Genomic DNA, 23,223 nt, shown 5'->3' with positions numbered 1-23,223 from the left:
TTTGTTTTGTTTTGTTTTTCTGTGTATGTGGAATCAAACTCTGGGCTTCACGCATGCTAGGCAAGCACTCTACCACTAAGCCAAATTCCCAGCCCATGTAATTTAACTCATTCAACTCACATAATTAAGCTCATTATTGGACATAAAACAAAAGTGACTAAGAGGTATGCCTTTAAATAATATTTTAACCAAAAAATAGACAAAAATTTGATTAGGTACCCTCTAAATTTTCTTTAATTCAATAGTAAAAGTCCTCTGATTTGTAAGATGATTTGTTACCTAATCATTAGGCATTTGCTTTATCAACAACATCAGCATTTCCAATTGTCTCTGGCTTAGCACCTTGGTGATTATATATAGGAATAGGATATACTACTTCAATACTCCCACAAGAAAGGATTCCACCCACCTTTGGGATGTGGGACTTCATAGGAGGTAGTTAGAGATGTGCCCTAGAAGTGAAATGTTCTACTTTGACCCCTTCTGACCAGTGAGGTGATAAGTTTCCTGTGCCATTCAGTCATCAAAGATCTAGACAAATAGGTTCACCAAATCTTGCACCTATAAAACTATTGGCCAAAATAAATACTTTTGTCTTTGTAAAGAATTAAGTATTTTGTTATAATGGTAGTAAGATGACTAACATGACTAACACAGTGTCAGAATAAATTCAACCAGCAAATGATCTTTTTCATTTTTTGTATTTAATCTGAGCTGTGGTGGCTTATGCATATACAAAATGCCAAGGTAAGCAAACTTGATTCTTCCATTGGAATGTCTAATATCACTGTTTACATTTGTCTGTGAAGATATTTACAGAATCATTTTTCATCTTGTGTATAAATACTCATATGAAAACTCATCCTGGTATAGAGCAGAGATGACAAGGGCACTCTGAGTTTAGGGATCATGGCCAGGTCACAGCATTATAAGGTTAAGAGGACTAAACCAAGGAACCAGATTTTAAAACAATATATTTACAATATTAAGCTTCAAAAGGTAGAACTAGTTATGTCCCAGTTACAAATATCATTATCTCATTTGATCTTTTTAAGCACTTAACATATCAACATGCAGATATTAACAGATAATTTACAATGATCTTTAAGTGGCAACAAAAGTGTAAGTATACAAGCCTGTCTGACCCTAGAACTTAGAAGTCCATACCAAACAGCAGTCTCAGAAGGGGGCCAAAAACCAAAGTTGGGGGCCATTTCTAAAAATGCTGTAATCAGATGAGAGCCCAGTGAGAGAGTGTTAACTTTTTAAATCTGGAACAAGGCAAGATCTTCACTCTTACCATGCCTATTCAACACAAGGAAAGAATGAACAACATCTAATGTATATAAGCCTTACAGACTGCAACAAAAATCTATGAGAATTGACAAAGATGGCAAATTTGAGGATGCAAAATCAACCCATGTAGTAAAGATATATTTCCATCTGATAGAAAGGCATTTTCTGGAAAAAAATTCAATGTTAGTTACAAAACTAAAACACTTAAGAATAAATTTAATGAACAAGTTGAAAGATCTGTTCCTGGAGTAGAAGTTTGAAAAAGAAACTGAAGAAGATTGACACAATGGTGCACACTTGTAAACATGATACTATACAAGCAAAGCAAGAGGGTCACAAGGATTAGGCTAGCTTGGGCTACATAGTGAGAACAACAAGAAAGAAAGAAAGAAAGAAAGAAAGAAAGAAAGAAAGAAAGAAAGAAAGAAAGAAAGAAAGAAAGAAAGAAAGAAAGAAAGAAAGAAAGAAAGAAAGAAAGAAAGAAAGAAAGAAAGAAAGAAAGAAAGAAAGAAAGAAAGAAAGAGAAAGGAAGGAAGGAAGGAAGGAAGGAAGGAAGGAAGGAAAGAAGGGAGGAAGGAAGGAAGGAAGGAAGGAAGGAAGGAAGGAAGGAAGGAAAAAAGAAAGAAAGAAGGGAGGGAGGGAGGGGGGAGGAAGGAAGGAAGGAGAGAGAAAGAGAGAAAAAAGAGAAAGGGAGGGAGGAGAGAGGGAGGGAAGGAACAAAGGAAGGAAGGAAGGAAGGAAGCAAAAAAGAAAGAAAGAAGGGAGGGAGGGAGGGGGAGGGAGGGAGGAAGGAAGGAAGGAAAGAAAGAAAGAGAGAGAGAAAGGGAGAGGGAGAGAGAAAAGGAGAAGGAAGAAGGAAGGAAGTTAGAAAGGAGGGAATGAAGGAAGATAGGAAGAAATAAAGGAAATTGAAAGATATCCCATATTCATTAATTTGAACAGTTAATATTCAAGTTTCCATATTTGTTTCAATGGGATTTTACAGATAAATTGACAGGCAATAGAAATGGTTAATACTAATCTGCTGAGAAGCTCATCTACCATTTAAATCAAACAGTTAAAATCTGAACACAATTAGCTAGAGATGTATAATTAAATATTAATAGGAAAGTTGAGAAGGAATAGTGGATGGGTAGGAAATGTTCAAAATGTAATCATGAACATATTTCTACATTATATTGCATGTCTAAGTGCAATATATCTCTGACTGGAAAGTAGCCAGAGAATCACAAACTGGAAGTATACATTTAAGAAGCTTTGTGCTAGCATAGTAATAATATCTATCTCTCAGAGTCCTATGGACATAAATGTGGTTATGCAAGCAAAAGCTCTTTGAAGATGGGAAATCATTATTTTTTATGATTGCTTACACAGACAGGAGAGCTACAATTCTGAGGTGAACCCTCTGAGCTTTAGTAGTTAGCAAAGACAATGACAGAGTAGTGAAAATGAATTTTGAAAATGATTGTTTGGAAGGTATGAAGAAAATAATCTTAATATTGCAGATTAATTTAATTTACTTTCCCACAAGTCAAAGGGAAAGTAACTTTAAGGAAAGAATTAAGTAGAATGATTAAATGCATGATTATTAGAACTGATCAAAAAAATAAATGCATTTAAGACAAGGCTAATATAGCTGAAAGGGACATTGGAGATGTTTGTCTGTAAAGGGAAAGGAGAAATAAGGAAGAATATGAAAATAAAAATGAAGATTAAAAAAGAATATAAGACTACTGTCCAAATGAGACAGGAATATCTGGGTTAAAGACAAAGAGACAGGCTATTCTGATAATAAAAATTAACTCTCTGTAATTGAAAAAATATCACAGTTTAACAAGCTGAGAAACAGAGAAGGTATCTTAAATCTTCTCAAATAAGTTAGCAGAATAATTATTTGATGAGAATTTAAGGGTGAACTTGAAGAGGAAGGGAATATGGAAATAGAATTTCCATGGTGGCCACTATGTTGGATATTTTCTGACTGAAAGAGGAATACAAATAGGAGATTTCCATTTTTGTTGTTGTTTATCTGTTTTTTAAAAGCATGAAATTGTTGTGAATAAGTTCTGTATGCAGTTGTACAGCCAGAGATAAAAATAACAGAAAGGCAAATATCCAGTAAATCAGAAAGTTAAGAGGGTTCCCCTTCCCTCTGGAAAGAATATGTTGAAATTAAATTCTATATTTCCACCTTTTAGCCTCATTATGAGAGAAATAAACCAGTTCTTTTTTTTAAATTTAATTTTTTTTTGTGAACATACTGTACAGAGGGGTTACAATTACATGGGCAGGATAATGCGTACATTTCTTATCAAGCATTGCAGCCTCCTCCTTTGTTTACCCGAGAAATAAACCAGTTCTAAGGTCAATTTTCTATTAAGACATTTTAAGAAAAGAGTGGAAAAAAAAAAAAAAAAGAAAAGAGTGGATTACAAGGACCATGTACTACATGTATTATGTACCACAATTGGTTTCCAAAATTGTGCAGAATTTTTTAAATGCTATGCTATGCAATGAAATGTACAAGACGTTATCTCAAAAAACGAACTTTACAACCTTGCTTGGGGGGGGAGGGGGAGACGGGAAGGGATGGGAAGGGGAAAAAACAGAGGCAACAATGCTTTATAAGAAATGTACTCATTACCTTGCTCATGTAATTGTATCCCCTCTATACTGTATTTTCACAATAAAAAATAAAAATAATAATAATAAAGCAAATGCAAATTTACATTTTAAAATTCCCGAGAATAAAAATTTCTCATATATATACATACACACATATATATATATATATTGGTGGTGGTGGTGGTCATGGGGCTTTAACTATGCACTTGGACAGTATTCCTCAGCACTTCAGCTCAAGGCTAGCGCTCTACCACTTCAGCCACAGCACCACTTCCGGTTTTCTACTGGTTTATTGAAGATAAGAGTCTCATCAACTTTCCTGCCCAGGCTGACTTTGAACCATGATCCTCAGATCTCAGCCTCCTGAGTAGCTAGGATTACAGGCCTGAGCCACTGGTGCCTGGCAAACTTATCATATATTATACACAAATAATACATGGAAATATAATGTGATCTTTCAGTACTTACATACTAATACTAAAAGTTCAACAGAGTGAGCCATGTTTTATTTGTGCCTGAAAATGATTTTGGTAGAAAACATGAGAAACAGGAAACAAATGAAATGGAAAAGGATTAAAGGATAAAAAGAAAGAATTGAGGGAAAACCAAATGTAAAATATTGCAATCTAAGAAGTTTTTAATACTCATCAACTATACCTTTAAGCCTAAATACAGTGTAGGGTAACATTCTCCTATTTTCAGTTATTCTTTCTTTCTCAAATTGAGTTTATTGCCATACAGTTGACTAATATTCTTACATATGTCAATACTTTACCAACCTTCCTATTTGAGTCAGAGAAAAATTACGTTAGTTATAATTATCCTTCAGATGTATCCAGAATTTAGCACATGTATGAAAACAGTTATTTCACACAGCACAAACATTCACTGTGAAAATTTTAAAACTAGTCTTAGTTTGAAGCTGTGTATACCATAATATATAACATTTTTTCCTTTGGATTTTATGTTTTTCATATATAACAGAATAGTACAAGCAAAATAGTACAAGCAAAAAAAAATGATTACTATATTCAATTTATAAAATTTTGCAAATGTAATAGAAGCTTTCTGCACAAAATATTAAGTACAAGTCCAATATTTCTTTTTAATCTCAGCAAAATCAAATATTCTAATTTAATAGCTTCCAGATAACTAGCTTATTAGCAAATGATGTAAAAGTAAAAAGCTTTAGGCAAAACCCTAAGCCTTACATTTAAATGGCTATTCACTGCATCAGATGTAGCTTTCAATATGAATAAACAAATCAGCACCTATCATTTTCAGCTTTAAAAAAATAAGAAATTAACTCTGCACCAGAAATGACAATAAAGCCTGTTTTTATTATTACTAGGCTACTCTTTGATTATGAAGTTGGATTGCCTTTAAGCTGTTGATATATGTTTTTAATCATAACAGCATTAAATTTTCATTGTTTTGTGTTATTTTTACATTTTTTATGGAGATAAATTTTGGTTGGCTCTTGGTAACTTCATTTCATAGCTTTAAACATACAGCCAATCAGCCATGATTTACTACAACCACAGAATGCAGCCACCCACATGCAAGTGCTAGAGTTAAGGAAAGAAGAATCTCACCCTGGAGGTTTTATCTTATTCTTTCTTTCCCTATTTTGCTTTCCTTCTATGTGGAAATTTTTTCTACATTCATATTACTAAACTCTTTCTGCTTTGTACCCTTGCTTTGGGCCTTGGTTGTTAAATGTAATATTCCAATCTCTCATCTACGGCTATAGTAAAGAAGGAGATGCTGCTGAAATCTGATGATAGTGCTATGACTCAATCAAAACTCCAGTTATCTCTGTGTCCAAATTTGAGATCATGAACAACATTATACAACTCATTAGTAGAAAATTTTGAATATTTTTCCCATTGACTTTATGATCAAGTACTACATTTATACTCACACACACACACACACACACACATATGTATATACACGAATATAGAAATGTGAAGATTGCAGGTCTATATCTTTGAATTTATTTTAATGATGTGCCACAAATTCATCCTTTGCCTTATTTTAAAGTCATTAGAGATAATATTTTAAATGCTAGTTTTCTGTATGAAACCAAACTTTCTACTTTATAGATTGTTCAGTTTTCTAGATCATTTGCTTTATGTTTTCATGGTGACTTATTGTCTGATGAAAATATATGAGGAGTCCTAAGCAAAGCTCACATTTTCCAATGAGTTTTTAACTTGAGATAATACTGTGTGTGTGTATGTGTGTGTGTGTGTGTGTGTGTGTATGCTCACGCACTAGTATCAAGGCTTAAACTCTGGACCTTGTCCTTTCGTTAGGCTTTCTTGCTCATGGCTGGTGTTCTACCACCTGAACCATATCTGTAGCCTAAGTTTTGACTATTTCATCAGATATGGCATCTCATGAACTTTTTTTTGGCCTGGGCTGGCTTAAAACTGTAATTCTCTAGGTCTCAGCCTCCTAAATTAAAATTACAAGTGCACACAAATAGCATGCAGCTAGAGATGACAATTTGTAGTCATGCCTCCCAAGAATTCTCTTTAAACTCTTTTTTTGCCTTTTTTTTGGGGGGGGGGTCCGGTTGTGGGGCCTGAACTCGGGGCCTGGGCGCTGTCCCTCAGTTCTTCAGCTCAAGGCTAGCACTCTACCACTTAAGCCACAGCGCCACTTCCAGCTTTTTTCTTTTTGCTTATGTGGTGCTGAGGAATCGAACCCAGGGCCTCAGGCATGCAAGGTAAGCGCTCTACCACTGAGACACCTTCCCAGCCCCATCCCAAGAATTCTCTTTTCTCAGAAAAGAGAGAATTTGTGTGTGACCTGCACACATTCTGTCTGGCCAGTGTAGCTAAGGCAACTTGCACATCACATCCTTACTTAGAAGCAGACCAGAAGAAAGACCATCACCATCTGTGGCTTTCAAATGCCTCCTCATAAACACTCCGCTGCCTTATCTGTTTCCTCTGGTTACACAACAGAACTATACTATCATTTGATAATTTATTGTCGCAAAGTGATCTTCCAGTCAAGCTTCAAGTTGACATGTTGTGCTTGTACAAAGGATCAGACCAGCAATACAATGGAAGCCAGGATTTTTTTTCTTTTTCTTTTTTTTTATTGTGAAAATACCATACAGAGGGGTTACAATTACATGGGCAAGATAATGAGTACATTTCTTATCAAGCATTGTTGCCTCCTCCTTTGTTCTTTGTTTCCCCTTCCCATCCTTCCCATCTCCCCTCCCCCAAAGTTGTAAATTTCATTTTTCGACATAACGATTTGTACAGCTCATTGTTGCAATGGTTCCACCTGTATCCTTATTTAAACAATTTGTTTTTTCCCTTCCCCCCCCCACAAATTATACCAACATCAAATACAGTGAAAGCTGGGGTTATACCGTGGGTGAAAGGACATACAAAGCAACAAAGAAATCATCTTATAAATATGTTAGAAACGATTGCATGAAAGCAAAAACATTTGAATACTTATCTTGGGGTTCATTTCACCTAACATCAACTTATCTGACCTTTTCTGCTTGTCTCAGACATATACTAGTTATTGCAAATAAGAGAAACCATGGGACCTATGTTCTTTGGGCCTGGCTTACTTCACTTAATATACTTTTTTCCAAGTCTTTCCATTTCCTAACAAATAGGGCAATGTCATTCTTTCTGATGGAAGCACAGAATTCCATTGTGTATATATATATACCACATTTTCTTGATCCATTCATCTACTGAGGGGCATTTGGGTTGGTTCCATATCTTAGCTATGGTAAATAATGCTGCAATAAACATAGTTGTGCTGGTAGCTTTAGTGTGGTCTTGTTTGTGATCATTTGGGTAAATGCCCAAAAGTGGGATTGCTGGGTCATAGGGGAGCTCTATGTGGAGTCTTTTGAGGAAACTCCATACTACTCTCCAAAGTGGTTGAACAAGTGCCAGGAATTTTTTTTAACATTTTCTTTTCCTTTTCAAGTAAAAGTAACAGTGGGGAGTGGAAGTGACTAACTTTAGCTTAAAGTTCCCTGGAACTGTGATTCTCCTGGCTTCTGCCTCCCAAGCTGACATTGCAAGAACGAGCACCATGCCTGGACAAAGCAATAAATGTATGAAGAAATAGAAATGCTAGTTATTGGAAGTGGCGCTGTAGCTCAAGTGGTAGAGCGCTCGCCTTGAGCTGAAGAGCTGAGGGACAGCGCCCAGGCCCAGAGTTCAAGCCCCATGACTGACAAAAAAAAAGAAATGCTAGTTACTTTGATTTGATTGTTACAAATTATACCTTCATGCATCAATCTATCAACTAGACTCCATAAATGTGTATAACTATTATTTGTGAAGTTTTAGGCCCTTTAGAAAATATAGGCCCATTCATAAAGATATTGACTTTTTTATATGACTCCCCCCAAACACAAGAAACAAAACAAAAATGGACAAAAAAAGGATATATCAAACTAAAAAGCTTCTATGTATCTCAGGGAAAAAAAAATCGACAGAGTCAAGGAGCAGTCTATAGAATGGGATAAAATGTGAACTATTCATCTAACAAAGAATTATATATAAGAAACTCAAAAAATTAACAAAAATCTAGTAATTGAGTTTTAAAATTGTCTGGAGAAACATGTTTCAAAAGAAGAAGTATAAATGTCCAACACAATTATATTCACAATCTCAGGCATTAGAGAAGTACAAATCCAAATTGAGCTATCATCTCCATTCACTTAGACTAGCTATCAGTTATTCTACTTGAACAATAAGTAACTAAAAGACAAATACAAGTGAGAATCTGTGGGGTAATAAACACTTTCATACACAGTTGGTGAAAATGTGAATACAGTCATCATAGAGAATATTTATAGAAGTACCTCAAAAAAACTAAAAATAGTTCTACCATATGATCCCCTTATACACTCATTTCTGAGTATATGTGTAAAGCAAATGAAACCAGCATGTCACAGAGATTCCTGAATGCCCACACATACAACAATAACCAAGATAAGACATCACCCTCCGTGTCCATCAAAGATGACTGGATAATGAAAATGGGACATATGCACATTCTCCATAAAGGAGAATGAAAGTCTTGCAAAGATCACAGCAAAAATGGAGAGAACTGAAAGACAATGTGAAACATGAAATATTTTCTTTCTTTCATTTGTGAAAATATTTTTAAATTTGATTTCAACGTAACGTGATTATTGCTAGCAATTTGGAAGGGCAGGGTAGATAAATACAGGGAGTATTTATACAGTTCTTGCTCCATGCATATGTTACTATATCATTGATTCACATTGATTTATACAAGTAACACATGTTGGTTATAAACACAATTTAAATATATAAACATATATATCTATAAAAAGTTAATTTATTGATTGATTTATCTTTCCCAAAGGAGGAATCTTTCTAATGACAAACAACAAAAAACTTCTCCAATAACAATATCTAATTATAAAATCATATTAGTTTAAAAGGTGTGTACTAGGTAATTTATACTCTAAAAAAATGTGAGGGGAAAAAGTTAAGTCAAATTTGTTTTCCTATGTCAGGTCAACCAAAGACTATGTTCGATTGCTTTACTAACTTTTGCTAATAATTAGATTCATTTATCATACATTGAAAGCTTTTATTTCAGTAAATTGCAACAAGAAAATTTAGTAAATCAAATATGGAAGGAATTCTCATAACCACAACAAAGAGCATAATTGAAGTAGAGAGGTTAAAGGATTGAAAAGACATTTCTCATAGAAGATACACAAATGGGAAAGAAACCCCCTAAGGATGTCAACATCATTTGTGAAATGTAAATCAAAAGCATAATAACATGTTATGAATATAACTAAACAGGAATAATAACAAACATTGGTAAGGATATGGAGAAGCTGGCTCATCCATTCAATACTTTTGGGTAACTAAAGAGGCAACCCCAGTCCTCCTTAAATGCTTACAGAATTTGATTCATCAGTTCCAGTCCTATTCACATGGTAAACAAAGATGATAATAGATGATAATATATGTTCCCTCAAAAACTTACAAATAAATGTCTTGCAGCAGCAGTATTCATAACATCAAAAGATTAAAAACAACACATTTATCTACTACTACTCAGTATATAGATACAATAGAATATTATTTGCCAACAAAAATCATGTTATATGATATGTGCTTCAACAAGAGATAAACCTTGGAAACAGTATGCTAAATCTAAGAAGCCCACTTCCAACCTCAGGATTATTCTAACAATATGAAATGTCCAGAACAGGCAAGACTGTGGAGACAAAAAATCCACAAGTGGTTACCAAAGGCTCAAAGATGGTATTGAGTGTGATTTAGCAGGATATGAAATTGTGACTGCTAATGGCGATGAAATTTCTTTGGGGAGATGATCAAAATGTTCTGAAATTAATTGAATAAACCTCTGAATGTGAAACAATTTTAGTCATCTTTTGTAAATGCGTAAAAGTATGTAATATATTAATTATTAATTATACCTCAAAAAATGTCATGAAAAATTATTAGGACAATCTCAGCTGAGAATAATACAGCAGATTTAATACTGACAGGAATGGGCCCATTGCTAAGACAAATCAATTAAATAACCAAGACATTTCATTCTTGCATTAGTAATGATTTGGTGAGCGATCCCTCTTTCCAACAATAAAACCAAAAGGTGGCGTTAAGAATAACCATAAGTTGGGCTGGGAAGGTGGCTCAGTGGTAGAGCACTTGCCTTGCATGCATGAGGCCCTGAGTTTGATTCCTCAGCACCACATAAGCAAAAAGAAAAAAAGTTGGGAAGTGACGCTGTGGCTCAAGTGGTAGAGCGCTAGCCTTGAGCTGAAGAGCTGAGGGACAGCGCCCAGGCCCAGAGTTCAGGCCCCACGACCAGACCAAAAAAAAAAAAAAAGAATAACCATAAGTCATAAAGTTTTCTTTTGTTGACTAAATACATATTTTGAAAACAGCGCTTCCCTGTCCCAATAAAAGTCCCTTAGCAATTTAGGTTCTGATTTAGATCTGGAATTTGCAATAACAGATCTGGAACTGGTGGTAACATTTCTGCCCTCAATTTGCAAATGTACCTTCAAAGCAAGATTATTCATCTAATTAAAGTCCTTTGTGGCAAGAAACAAGACCAGAAACTAGCACATATAATGTAATAAACACTGATATAAAGCCTGTAGAATTTTGTAATGAGTTGTTATATACCCCCCTTAGGCCTATTTCCTAAGAAGTCCCTCTCTATATTAAGATTATATTAAGAGTATATTAAGTTAGTTCTTTATTGGAATATTCAGTATATTATAGAATATCATTTTTATAAAAAGAGTACCATTTAGTTATAGCATCTATAAAGCATGTAGTATATTTGATAAATTTTATACTATCTTAAATATACTTTATAGACCATAGAACATCACTTATTTCAATCATCTAGCATAAGTCATAATATTATAATTTATGATGAACTAAATCACCATCAACAAAACAGAAGGGACTTACAATCTTTAATCTTAACAGATATTAAGTGACAAGATCAAAGGCACAATTTCTTTTGTGCTGTATCCCATTTACGATGGCAGAAAGCAATTCATTAAATATACTAAATACATATCAATGTTTTACTTTGAAGCTCCACGTTCACTTACAGTATTGAAGTATTTGAGAGAAAAAGGTTGTCATACTAATGTCACCTTCTTCTAAATTCTATTACATAAACTCATCCATATGAAATTGGACGTATTTGTTCTTCATTTGCAAACTTTTTTTGTGCTTATACTAGTTTATACCAATTGGGCTTTAAAACCTAGCCTGAGTAGGAACTGGCAAAAACAAATACAACTCATATCATTGTGGTATGAACAACTGTAACTGGTTTTTGCTCTGTTTTTTGAGGTTTGAAGTAGCAGAAATCTGTAGTTAAGTATAATGTGACAATTTAAAGAATATTAAAATTAAATTTTTATGCGAAAGTACAAATATCTATAGAAATTTCAGTCCATATTACTAAGCAACTGCAGTTTTCTGAAGTCTGTGAGTTTATTTAAATAACAACCTTCTTCCTTACAAAAGAATATAGCCTTTTTTATTTTTGTGCATTATGTACAATAAAAGAGAAGAACACAGCACAGTGATGTGGTTGAAAGGTTATTATTACTTCAATGACAGAAACAAAAGCATACTATCATTGGATGATGTCAATGAAAGGGTATCATTACTTTTTCTGAGGAGAACATTCTGGTAAGTAAACACACAAGTACAGTATTTATTACATTTCATTCCACATGTGTCTCTAAGGAAATCAGAAAAGAAATGTAATTAGTTTGTGATGTTGGAGACAAAAAAAATGTTGGTTTCATCTGCTCCACAAAAATCTCTGAATCAGTTATTTTTCTAATCAAATTTTACTTCACATTCAAGCATTCTATTTCGCCATCTATTTTATATTTCTCACACATGTCTCAAAGTTATCTTGCTACAGAGAGTGAAAATCAAAATCCAAATTCTAAAAGAAAGTGGTGAAATCTTCCAGCATTCAATCAGTCTCTGGTTTTGAATGATGTATATTGCCCTTCACAATAAAAAAAAGAAATGTCATTGTAAGAAATGTCAAATGAAAACATATGATACGGTACGTAAATAACCCATAGTAAAAGTTTAAATTATTAAAACCTGAAGTTAAACTTATTTTATCTTAGCTTCCTACCAATTGTGCTCACTGTTCCTTGTCTAAGTGATGTAACAGGCTCAGACACTAATGCAACTCCAGTTGTAACAACAGATCACACCTAAAGAAAATAGTTCAAGAGCAAACTTGTTTCTACAAGTACAAGGGGGGCAGCTGAGTCTAACATGTGTTAATGCTGGTGTTTCTCTCACATAATTTTTCTCTGCAAATTACATACAAGTCATATGAAAAAACATAAATAGAAAACTACAGACTTCAAATCATAATGTATATTTTACCTCTGTTGTCAATCTTGCACTAAAATAAAATAGTATTACCATAAATAAAGCTTCTCACAGAATATTTAAGAGGACATAGTTGGGTACATGGGCTACGTAGGAGACATATTCTCGTTGCCTTCGACTGTTGTCATTAAGTAAAGAAAGCAAGTATTGTGTAAATTATGTCAGGAAGAATACATACTCTCTGCTGCATAAACTTACAGGTTACATAATTATCCCACTGAAAAATGAAACAATTCATAGTAATCATCTTTACATTTCTTTAGTCAAATTTGTGTTTGTGTGTGTGTGTGTGTTCGCACTGGTTGTGAGGCTTGAACTCAGAGCCTGGGTACTGTTCCTATAATTTACTTTTTTCACAAGGCTAGCATCTACCACTTAAGTCATAGCTCCACTACTGGATTTTTTGGTAATTAATTGCAGTTCAGAATCTCAGGAAGTTTCCTGTCCTGGCTAGCTTTGAATGATAATCCTCAGATCTCAACTTCCTGAGTAACTAGGATTGCAGGTGTGAGTCACTGACACCCAGCTTTAGTCCATTTTTGTTGTTAATACTTCTTTTTCAGGACTTTATCATTCTTCAATATAAATGACCATTTTCCTGTACATTTGCTTTCCTTCCCCTTAGAATTCTGCCCTTGATGCTGTGATATTTTTCTCTGATGAAGTGCATTGTCATTTGTATTCGGTTCTCTAGACCTAGACCTTGACATTTCCTTGTATTTCAAGAGATGTCTCCCTGAGATGTCTTCACCTCCTTTGCAAATGGAAAGTCATTCACAGAAATTTTATGATTTGTGACATATAATCTATCTGATAGATAATAATAATCTAGATAGAATAATTATAATAATCTATCAGATAGGATATGTGTGTATAGATTATAGATAAATACCTACATAGAACAAGACTAACTATGGTACCATTAGGGAGCGCAAGGGAAGGGAAGAGGGAAAGAGATGGAAGATGAATAATTTCAAAATGTATTGTAAATGTGTTTGAAGACAACATGAGAAATTTCAATGAAATATGTTGAGGTTGGGAGGCAGGAAACGAGAAGGTCATCCTAACAAAAAATAATTCTGCATATCTGAAATACCATAGGGAAAATCCTTGGTGCAAACTGCAAAAAAATTAAGTAAATGGCAGGAAATTAAATATTATATATATATATTCTTTCTCTAGGCAGTATTGGCCAGTTTCACTTATGTAGAACACTGGCACATCTATGAATAGTATATGTATATATAGTATGTGTAGTATATCTATATAGTATATGGACATAGAGTATATGTATAGTATACCACTGTACATCCCTCTGAATATAAAACTTCAAAGATCCCATGAAAGAAAAAAAGTCCCTGATCCAATCTATTTAAAGTCTATCTTTATAGTTTATCTCCTCTGTTTTTTTGTTAATTGACACAGGAGCTACCTTCCCATTACATCTCCATTTATCTAAAAAGTAATAAATATATATACACACATGTATACATATGTATATATACACTATTTAATCACAACATAAACTCTGAAATTCATTGGCAGTAGACATCATTGATGGCTTTAAAAATAGGGAAGAAGAAGTGGCATTGTGTTTTGAATATCATTTCCATCTTTTCGTTTGTCTCATACTGTATTACTGTTCCATACTGTCATGATCCAGTGACCTTTCAGGCACTGTCAATGATGCTCACACAGTCTCTTTCCCACTGCTTTCCATGTCAGAACTCTCTGCCTTACTTGATTTTAAAGTGTTGTCTTGATTTTTTACAATTGGAAGACATGTGCAGAAAGATACAATTATCAAGTATCAAATGTTTATTGCTGTGGCTGTCTTTGGCTCATTCTTCCCCCGCTTGCAATCCATTTGCCAGAATGAAGCAGGACCTTTCTGAAGCAACGTTGCTTTTCCAAAACCTTACATTTTCTCTGCAATCAAGCACACCTAAAGAGGAATTATACAGAGACTATCAAAATGGTCCTGTGAAACAACAAAACCTCTGAGGTGTGCTCCATTTAAAAACAAACACCCAATACATGAGCTAACGAGTAAGTTATTTTAAAGTTCTTCATGGGTCATAACATGCAATTTAAAGTTTTCTACAATTTTTTATGCAAACATTTTCCATGCAAACATTTTCCATCAGCAGTTTTCCATATAAGCATTTCCCTAGTGATGTGCTTCATATATGATATGAGAGTACTGAATAGGTATTTTAAGAACATTTAATAAATGATTTTTTTACAAATATGCAGGCAGTTTCATAAAGAGGAGTACCGCAGCAGCAGGAGGCTCACATGAGTGGAGGAGCATGACCATCCCTAGTCGAAGGGAAGATGGGCAGGACAGACAGAAGGCCCTGTGAAGGTGGCATACATTTATTTCCAGTTCCGAGTAATTAGGAACTAAGGTGGGAGGAGTGTGTGTGTGTGTGTGTGTGTGTGTGTGAGAGAGAGAGAGAGAGAGAGAGAGAGAGAGAGAGAGAGAGAGATAAAGTGTTAATCTGTGAAGAAGGAATTAGTTTATATTATTCTAAATTATTTTAATTTTGAATTATCATACACGTGTGGTATGAGGGGTTATTGTGGTTATTTCCATACAGGCACACAGTATATTTGAACAACTTTATTTCATTCACTATATTCTCACTCTTCTCCCTGCTCTGATCCTCACTGTTTTAAACAGCATTCAATGTGGTTCTTTATGCTGTCTTAATATACATGTGAACACACACAAATATATATATATATATATATATATATATAAAGGTGATTAAGATGGAAGTATAAATATGTATATATTTCCATCTTAATCATATATTTATATATATATATACTTCCATCTTAATCACCTTTCAGTTTCTCTCTTTTCCTCATTCTCCATTCTGTTGTTTACATTCAAGTTCCATCACTATTACTGTTAGTATATACTATTTTCAAAAACTTACTTTTATTTGAACTCTTTTTTGTATGTTTTTTATTGTAAAAATGCTGTACAGAGGGGTTATAGTTACATGAGCAAGGTAATGAGTACATTTCGTATTGAACATTGTTTGAACTTTTTTAAAAAAGATATATAAGACTGAAAAGTCACAAATACTACTATGGTCAAAATGCTCTAGATATTGTCATTAGTATAATTGACTGGCTCCAAAATCACTGTACACTTGGTAGCAGGCACTGCAACTTTCATTCTTTGTTCCCATTCGCTTCTTTTTAAAAATTGAACCCAAGTTCTTGCACATGCTAGGTAAGCTCTCTTTTTTTTTAATTCTGAAAATACCGTACAGAGGGGTTACAATTACATGGGCGTCACATGAGCCTAACTCCATATTAGCTGAGTTGTAACTATTTATTGACTGGATAAATGTGTCATTGAGTCATTGAATGAATAAAAATGTCTCAGTTCTGTAGTATAATACTCAAATAATAGTCTCCTGATAACATTAACATTTTCAGTTCTGCCTCCTCTGTTTCTCTCCTCCTGCCAAATTATCCTTGACATACTTTTGATCGATTCTATCACTAGCTTGTCTAGGTTCTCCATCAGAAACAAAAGTAGTCAAGCTTGTCCGTGTGGTAACTTGGAACTATACGATTCTTTCTTGTGTATATCTAGCACCTTCCCTCTGGATATGAGTAGCTCTTTCCAAGATGTGACAAATAGAAGGTGTCAAGATAATGTTAAATATCCCAAGGTTATGATGGGTGTAATGTAGTTCTAGATTGTCCCTCTCTTGTCTATTAAATACAAAAGCACTCCATGATATTATCTTTTGGAAACTATATGTAATGTCTTTCTTGGCTGAACCTTTGAAGTATTAATGATTAAGCATTTATATAATACCTATCACTTTCCACCTTGAGTTCCATTATTTGAACTCTTCCTCTGAATGAAAATTATATAAGAATGTAAAAATCTTTGCATTCCTGCATGAACATGGCACTGCCTTTTCCACAGGCTATAGCATACACTCAATAGTTGCTTACAGAAATGAGTAACTTTGTTTTTCCTACTCAGAATTTCCATCATATAGTGACCTTTCACTTAGCAGTTAAAAGCTGCAGAGAAAAGATAAATCTTAGAAGCTCAAGCATAGGGAGCCTCTTTTTCTACTACTGAGCTGAAAGCAATATGTGCATGCTTGCTGGGATATGAGCAAGGCTTCCTGGTTTAAATCATTAAGATTTAAAGTAAGGCTTCACATCCTTTTCATAAGTGTTGTCTTAAAATTTTCTAGTTAATATAGACATCCAGCTGAAGTTTTAAAAATACAGTGAAGAGACCAAATGCATAAGTTTGGCTGGTGGATGTTTATGATGAGATGTTACCTTTCATAATGAGGTCTATAAAGTTGTTTTCATCTTCAAAGTGCTTTAAAACATTAATTAATTATTGCAAGACTCCTGAGCAATAAATAATTAAGTATTATTATCACTCCATTTATTGATGGGAAAATGAAACAAAATTGTTTAGGAACTTTCTCCAATTTATTTAGGTCAGCCACAATATTAAAGATCTAATGTAAACAGGCTCTTTCTTTTTGTTTTTCATTGTATAATCTGATTTAAGAGTCATTTTTATGAAATATATTTTATAAAGTCTGGTAGCAGAAACCTCAAATAATTTCTAATATCAGAGCTATAAATAATAAACTCTCCTATTTCCACCAATATTAAATCAAACTTCAATCTTCAGTATCCCAGTTCATGAACTATAAAACTTTAAAAAGTAGTAAGTGATTTCCAGATTCACATTTCCATTCCTTTAACATCATTATTAATCTTTGAATGAATGTTTTGTGAAATAAAATATGTACTCTTAAATTCTAGCTAAAAAATAATTTCAAAACATAGTTGGTGATACTTTAGGATTTACAATCTAGCACTTCTCTTTCAAAATAAAATGACAAGAAATTTGCTACATATTTTTTAATATTTTCAGACGTGAAATGTGGGGAAAGTTTTGCACATTTTGTCAATTTTAAGTTTTGCATATTTTGTCAATTTTGTTTGTGAATTTGCTGTTTCTGACAAATTATAGATATAAGATTTGTGAAAACAAATTTCCTGCCTTCTTCCTACATGAGTATTTGTGTTTGTTTTTGTAACAAAAATGTAAAATATAGATATTCAAAATATCTGGTCCAACACACTCCACTTAATGGGAGTATTCTTAGAAGTGCCGGACACTTTTATGCCTTTTTCTCAATTGGTTATTTAAGTATAAACTTTTTACTAAATATCCAGATTCATATGTAGAGCTCAAAAAATTAACACTTCCCTTCCCCAAATAAAGAACCTTAAAGAAACAACAGCCCAGTTAATAAATGTACTGAAAACTTAAAGAGAGACTTCTTAGAACAGTAAGAGTGGCACATGAAAAAATGTTCAACATCTCTGACCATAAGGAAATGCAAATCAAAACAATATTGAGATTCCACCTCATTCCAATGAAATTGACCATTATCAAATAATAATAAAAATAACAGCTGATGGGGATGTGGACAAAGGGAATGCCATTACAATGTAGATGGGAATGTAAATTCATTTGTCTACTGTGGAAAGCAGTAGGGAAGTTCTTCAAAAGACTACACATAGAGCTTCTCTATGACCCAACAATTCCACTCTTGGGCATTTATCCAATAGACCACAAACAAGGCTACACGAATGATACCAGCACAACTGTGATCACTAAAGCACTGTTTACTATAGCCAAGATATGTAATCAGCCCAAATGGCTCTCTGTGGATGAATGGATCAAGAATATGTGGACTGTATTCCTCCATTAGAAAGAATGATATTATGCCATTCATAAGGACATGGAAAGACCTGGAAAAATTATATTAAGCAAAGTAGGCCAGACCCAAGTAAACATAGGTTGCATTGTTTTCCTCATTTGTGGTAACTAGAATGTGTCTGTAAATCTACACATAAACACACTGGGTGGTAAAAACAAAAAGTACACATGGACATGATAAATTGTACAGGTCTCTGTACATTCACACAGAATAAGACCAAAGGAAGATACTTATTCTTAGCATAGGATCACAAAGGCTCAATAGCTAGGTTCACATAATCATATTAAGTTATATTTATCAAAATGAATTCCAAGAAATGGAAACAAGTGTTTTTTTCTTTCATTGTTGTTTTTGTTTTCTGCACCTTTGTATTCTTATTTTTAAGTTTATCTGTTTGGGGAAGGTAAGGAATGGCACAGAATGGTTGGGGAAAAGGTTAAAACAATGCAGCTCTGGTACTCACTATACACAATGTTGAAAATGAGCTATACAATCTGTGGGTGGGGACAGGAGGGAAAAACTGGGAGAGAGCGAGGGGAGGGATGACACGGCTCAAAATGAAATGGACTCATTACCTGATTTACGTAACTGCAACCTCTCTGTATATCACCTTTATGATATATACATATATATATAACCACAAAATACCCAATTTCTACCATCCCAATTTGCTTTCTACAGACTATGTATTTCTAAATAATAGCTCAAGCCACAATAAAACAGGTTTATTCTATAAGAAAACACAAACAATTTCACCATGTTCTGCAAAGTATTATAAAGCAGAAAGCATTTTAAGAATATTTTAAGAATTTTTAAGGAAGGAAGCATCAGAGGAAGGAAGCAAAGATTAGCAGATGGTGAAAGCAACTCGGTTAGCCTTTTTTTTATTTTTTTATCATAAAAATACCGTACAGAGGAGTTACAATTACATGGGCAAGATAATGAGTACATTTCTTATCAAGCATTGTTGCTCCCTCCTTTGTTTCCCCTTCCTATCCCTTCCCATATCCTGCCCTCCCATCACCCATCTCCCCCCCCACCTTACCCCTGCCCTGGCCAAAGTTGTAAAGTTCATTTTTCAACATAACGACTTGTACATCTCATTGTTGCAATGGATCCAACTGTATCCCTAGTTAAACGATTTGTTTTTTCCCTTCCCCTCCCATCCCACAAATTATACCAACATCAAATACAGTGAAAGCATGGGTTATATCCTAGAGGAGGGACATACAAAGCAACAAAGAAATCATCTTATAAATATGTTAGAAACAATTGCATGAAAGGAGAAAACATTTGAAAACTTATCTTGGGGTTCATTTCGCCTAACATCAACATAGCTGACCTTTTCTACTTGACTCAGACATATACTAGATACTACAAATAAGGGAAAGCCTGGGATCTATGTTTCTTTGAGCCTGGCTTACTTCACTTAATATAATTTTTTCCAAGTTTTTCATTTCCTAACAAATGGGGCAATGTCATTCTTTCTGATGGAGGCATAGAATTCCATTGTGTATATATACCACATTTTCTTGATCCATTCATCTACTGAGGGGCATCTGGGTTGGTTCCGTATCTTAGCTATGGTAAATAATGCTGCAATAAACATAGCTGTGCTGGTAGCTTTAGTATGGTCTTGTTTGTGATCATTTGGGTAAATGCCCAAAAGTGGGGTTGCTGGGTCATAGGGGAGCTCTTTTGAGAAACCTCCATACTGCTTTCCAGAGTAGTTGAACAAGTTTACATTCCCACCAACAATGCAGTAAGGTTCCCTTCTGTCCACATCCCCTCCAGCATCTGTTGTAATTAGAGTTCTTGATTATAGCCATTCTAACTGGGGTGAGGTGGTATCTCAATGTTGTTTTGATTTGCATTTCTTTTACGGCTAGAGAGGTTGAGCATTTCTTCATGTGTCTATTGGCTATCCTTCTTTCCTCTTCAGAGAAGTTTCTCTTTTAAGTCTTTAGCCCATTTATTTATTGGGCAGTTGTTTCTTTGAAGATTTGTTGTTGGGGGATTTAATTTTTTGAGTTCAAGGTATATTTTAGATATGAGACCCTTGTCCGTTGTATGGCTAGTGAAGATCTTCTCCCAATCCATGGACTTTCTATTGATCTTGCTAGCTATGTCCTTTGCCATACAGAAACTCTGCAATTTCATGCAATTTCATTTGTCCAATCTTTCTTTGATTTGTTGTGTTTCTGGGTCTCTATTAAGAAAATTTCCACCTGAGCCAAGGAGACCTAGGGTTTCTCCTATTCCATCTTGTAATGTTTTCAGAGTGTCTATTTTAACTCCAAGGTCTTTGATCCATTTGGAACTGATTCTGGTGCAAGGTGATATATAAGGATCTAGCTTTAGTTTTCTACAAGTAGTTAATAAGTTTTGCCAGCACCATTTACTAAATAGGCTGTCTTTCTTCCATTCTATTTTTTTAGCTCCCTTATCGAAGATTAGATGGCTATAGGTATTTAGGTTCATTTCTGGGTTTTCAATTCTATTCCATTGGTCCTGAGGTCTGTTCTTGTGCCAGCACCAACCTGCATTGATTATTATGGCTTTGTAGTAGAGTTTGAAGTTTGGTATTGATAATCCTCCAGCACTGTTCTTTCTGTTAAGGATCGTTTTTGCTATTTGGGGTCTTTTATGTTCCCATATGAATTTTTGGATTGCCTCTTCTATTTCCTTGAAGAATGAGGATGGAATATTGGTAGGTATCGCATTGAATTTGTAGATAGCCTTGGGAGGTATTGCCATTTTCATGATAATGGGAGGTTTTGCCACTTTCTAAGTTCTGTTCTGATTTCCTTTTTCAGGTTTTTAACGTTTTCATCATAGAGGTCCTTCACTTCTTTGGTTAATTTAATTCTTATGTATTTTATTTTTTGTGGGGCATGGAGTTGCTTTCCTAATTTCACCCATGCTTTTCTCATTGTTGGCATACAAAAGAGCCATTGATTTTTGAGGGTTAATTTTATACCCTGCTACTTTGCCAAAGTTTTGAATCAGCTCAAGTAATTTGGGAGTGGAGTCCATGGAATTCTTTAAATACAAGATCATGTCATCTGCAAAGAGGGAAAGTTCATCTTTCCCTATTTGCATCCTCTTTATGCTTGCATCTTGTCTTATTGCTGTAGCTAAACATTCTAATACTAGATTGAAGAGAAGTGGAGAGAGTGGACATCCTTGTCTTGTTCCTGAGTTAAGAGGAAATGGCTTTAGTTTTTCACCATTAAGTATAAGGCTGGCTGTAAGTTTGTCATATTCAGCCTTTATTGTATTGAGAAATGTTCCCTAATAAAGTTACTCACTAAATGTAAAGGAAGGTGGGGGAGAGGAAATAGCATGGCAGAAAGTTCAATCGCTTTGTACCATAACAAAGGACAATTTTTTCAACATTATCATTTCTTCACGAAGGAAATTGTTCAGTATTGGGGACTGTATTTGGGGCTATGGACTCTGGCATGAGGGTGCCCCAAACAATCTCCTTTTTTTTTTATCATTTCTACAACATGAGACATAATACTGCATGGCCCTATGAGGAAATTGATTAGAATGGAGCAAGTGAATGAAAGCAATAGTAAAACAGACAGGTAGTTCTGAGATATTACATTTTTCCTTGGTCCAACAAATACCTGCCAACTTAAAACACTCAGTGAAAACATTTTGCTGCTTCTTTGTTTTTTGTTTCTTGTTTTTTTAGAGATTGATCTAAAATTCTCAGGTGGAATAAGAATTTAACAAAATATACTTCAGAAATCTAGTAAAAATTTACTTTTGCTTCAGAATACTTTCATCTTTACTAAACCACACAACTGACATTTTGGAAGGATAAAGAGGAAGAGCTTGAAGGTTATATCAGTGTAAGAAAGAACACAGGAAGAAAATTTAATTTACTCTTTAAGGTTTGAGCCTTTATTTTTAAACATGTGCTTCATCAGTTCCTCGTTACTTCATGCCTATAAATCAATATACTGAATTTATTGAATAATAATTTATGCTGAATAGTATTATGCTGCTTTGATCACCAATTAAAATGATAACCAATTGTAAAACTAAATCTATCTCATAGATCAACTTTCTTCTCATTTATAATCTATATAACGGATCACATTTATACTCATGGATCTTTAAAGGGAAGGAAGGAAAGACAAGATCATTACCCTGACTTCCTTTTGGACAGCTTTGCAAAATTCAATGCAATGCAATGTCATTAATCTTGCTGTATATTCATCACTCATTGGACAGTTTTCAATTCATTTATTGCCACTCATTTCTCAGTGAAAGTGACAGTGCCAATTCAAATTAATTTTTCACATGTTTCCTCATCTACTTTTAATAGTTTATTAAATCCTAAAAGCTACATATTACATATAATGTCTTTCATCTATATTTAAAGCTTGTCATTCTATATGTAGCTGTCAGTTTCAACATGCTTTATCCTTTATAGAACCATGTTACCATTCATTGATTCTATTGCTAAGTTTTCCAAGATAATGTTATATAAATTTATTGATAGAAATTGTTTA

Source organism: Dipodomys spectabilis, unplaced genomic scaffold (assembly GCF_019054845.1).
Source record: "Dipodomys spectabilis isolate Male_0828 unplaced genomic scaffold, ASM1905484v1 ptg000001l, whole genome shotgun sequence".
In the NCBI taxonomy this organism is placed as follows: domain Eukaryota; kingdom Metazoa; phylum Chordata; class Mammalia; order Rodentia; family Heteromyidae; genus Dipodomys; species Dipodomys spectabilis.
Note: the sequence above shows the minus strand (reverse complement) of the source record.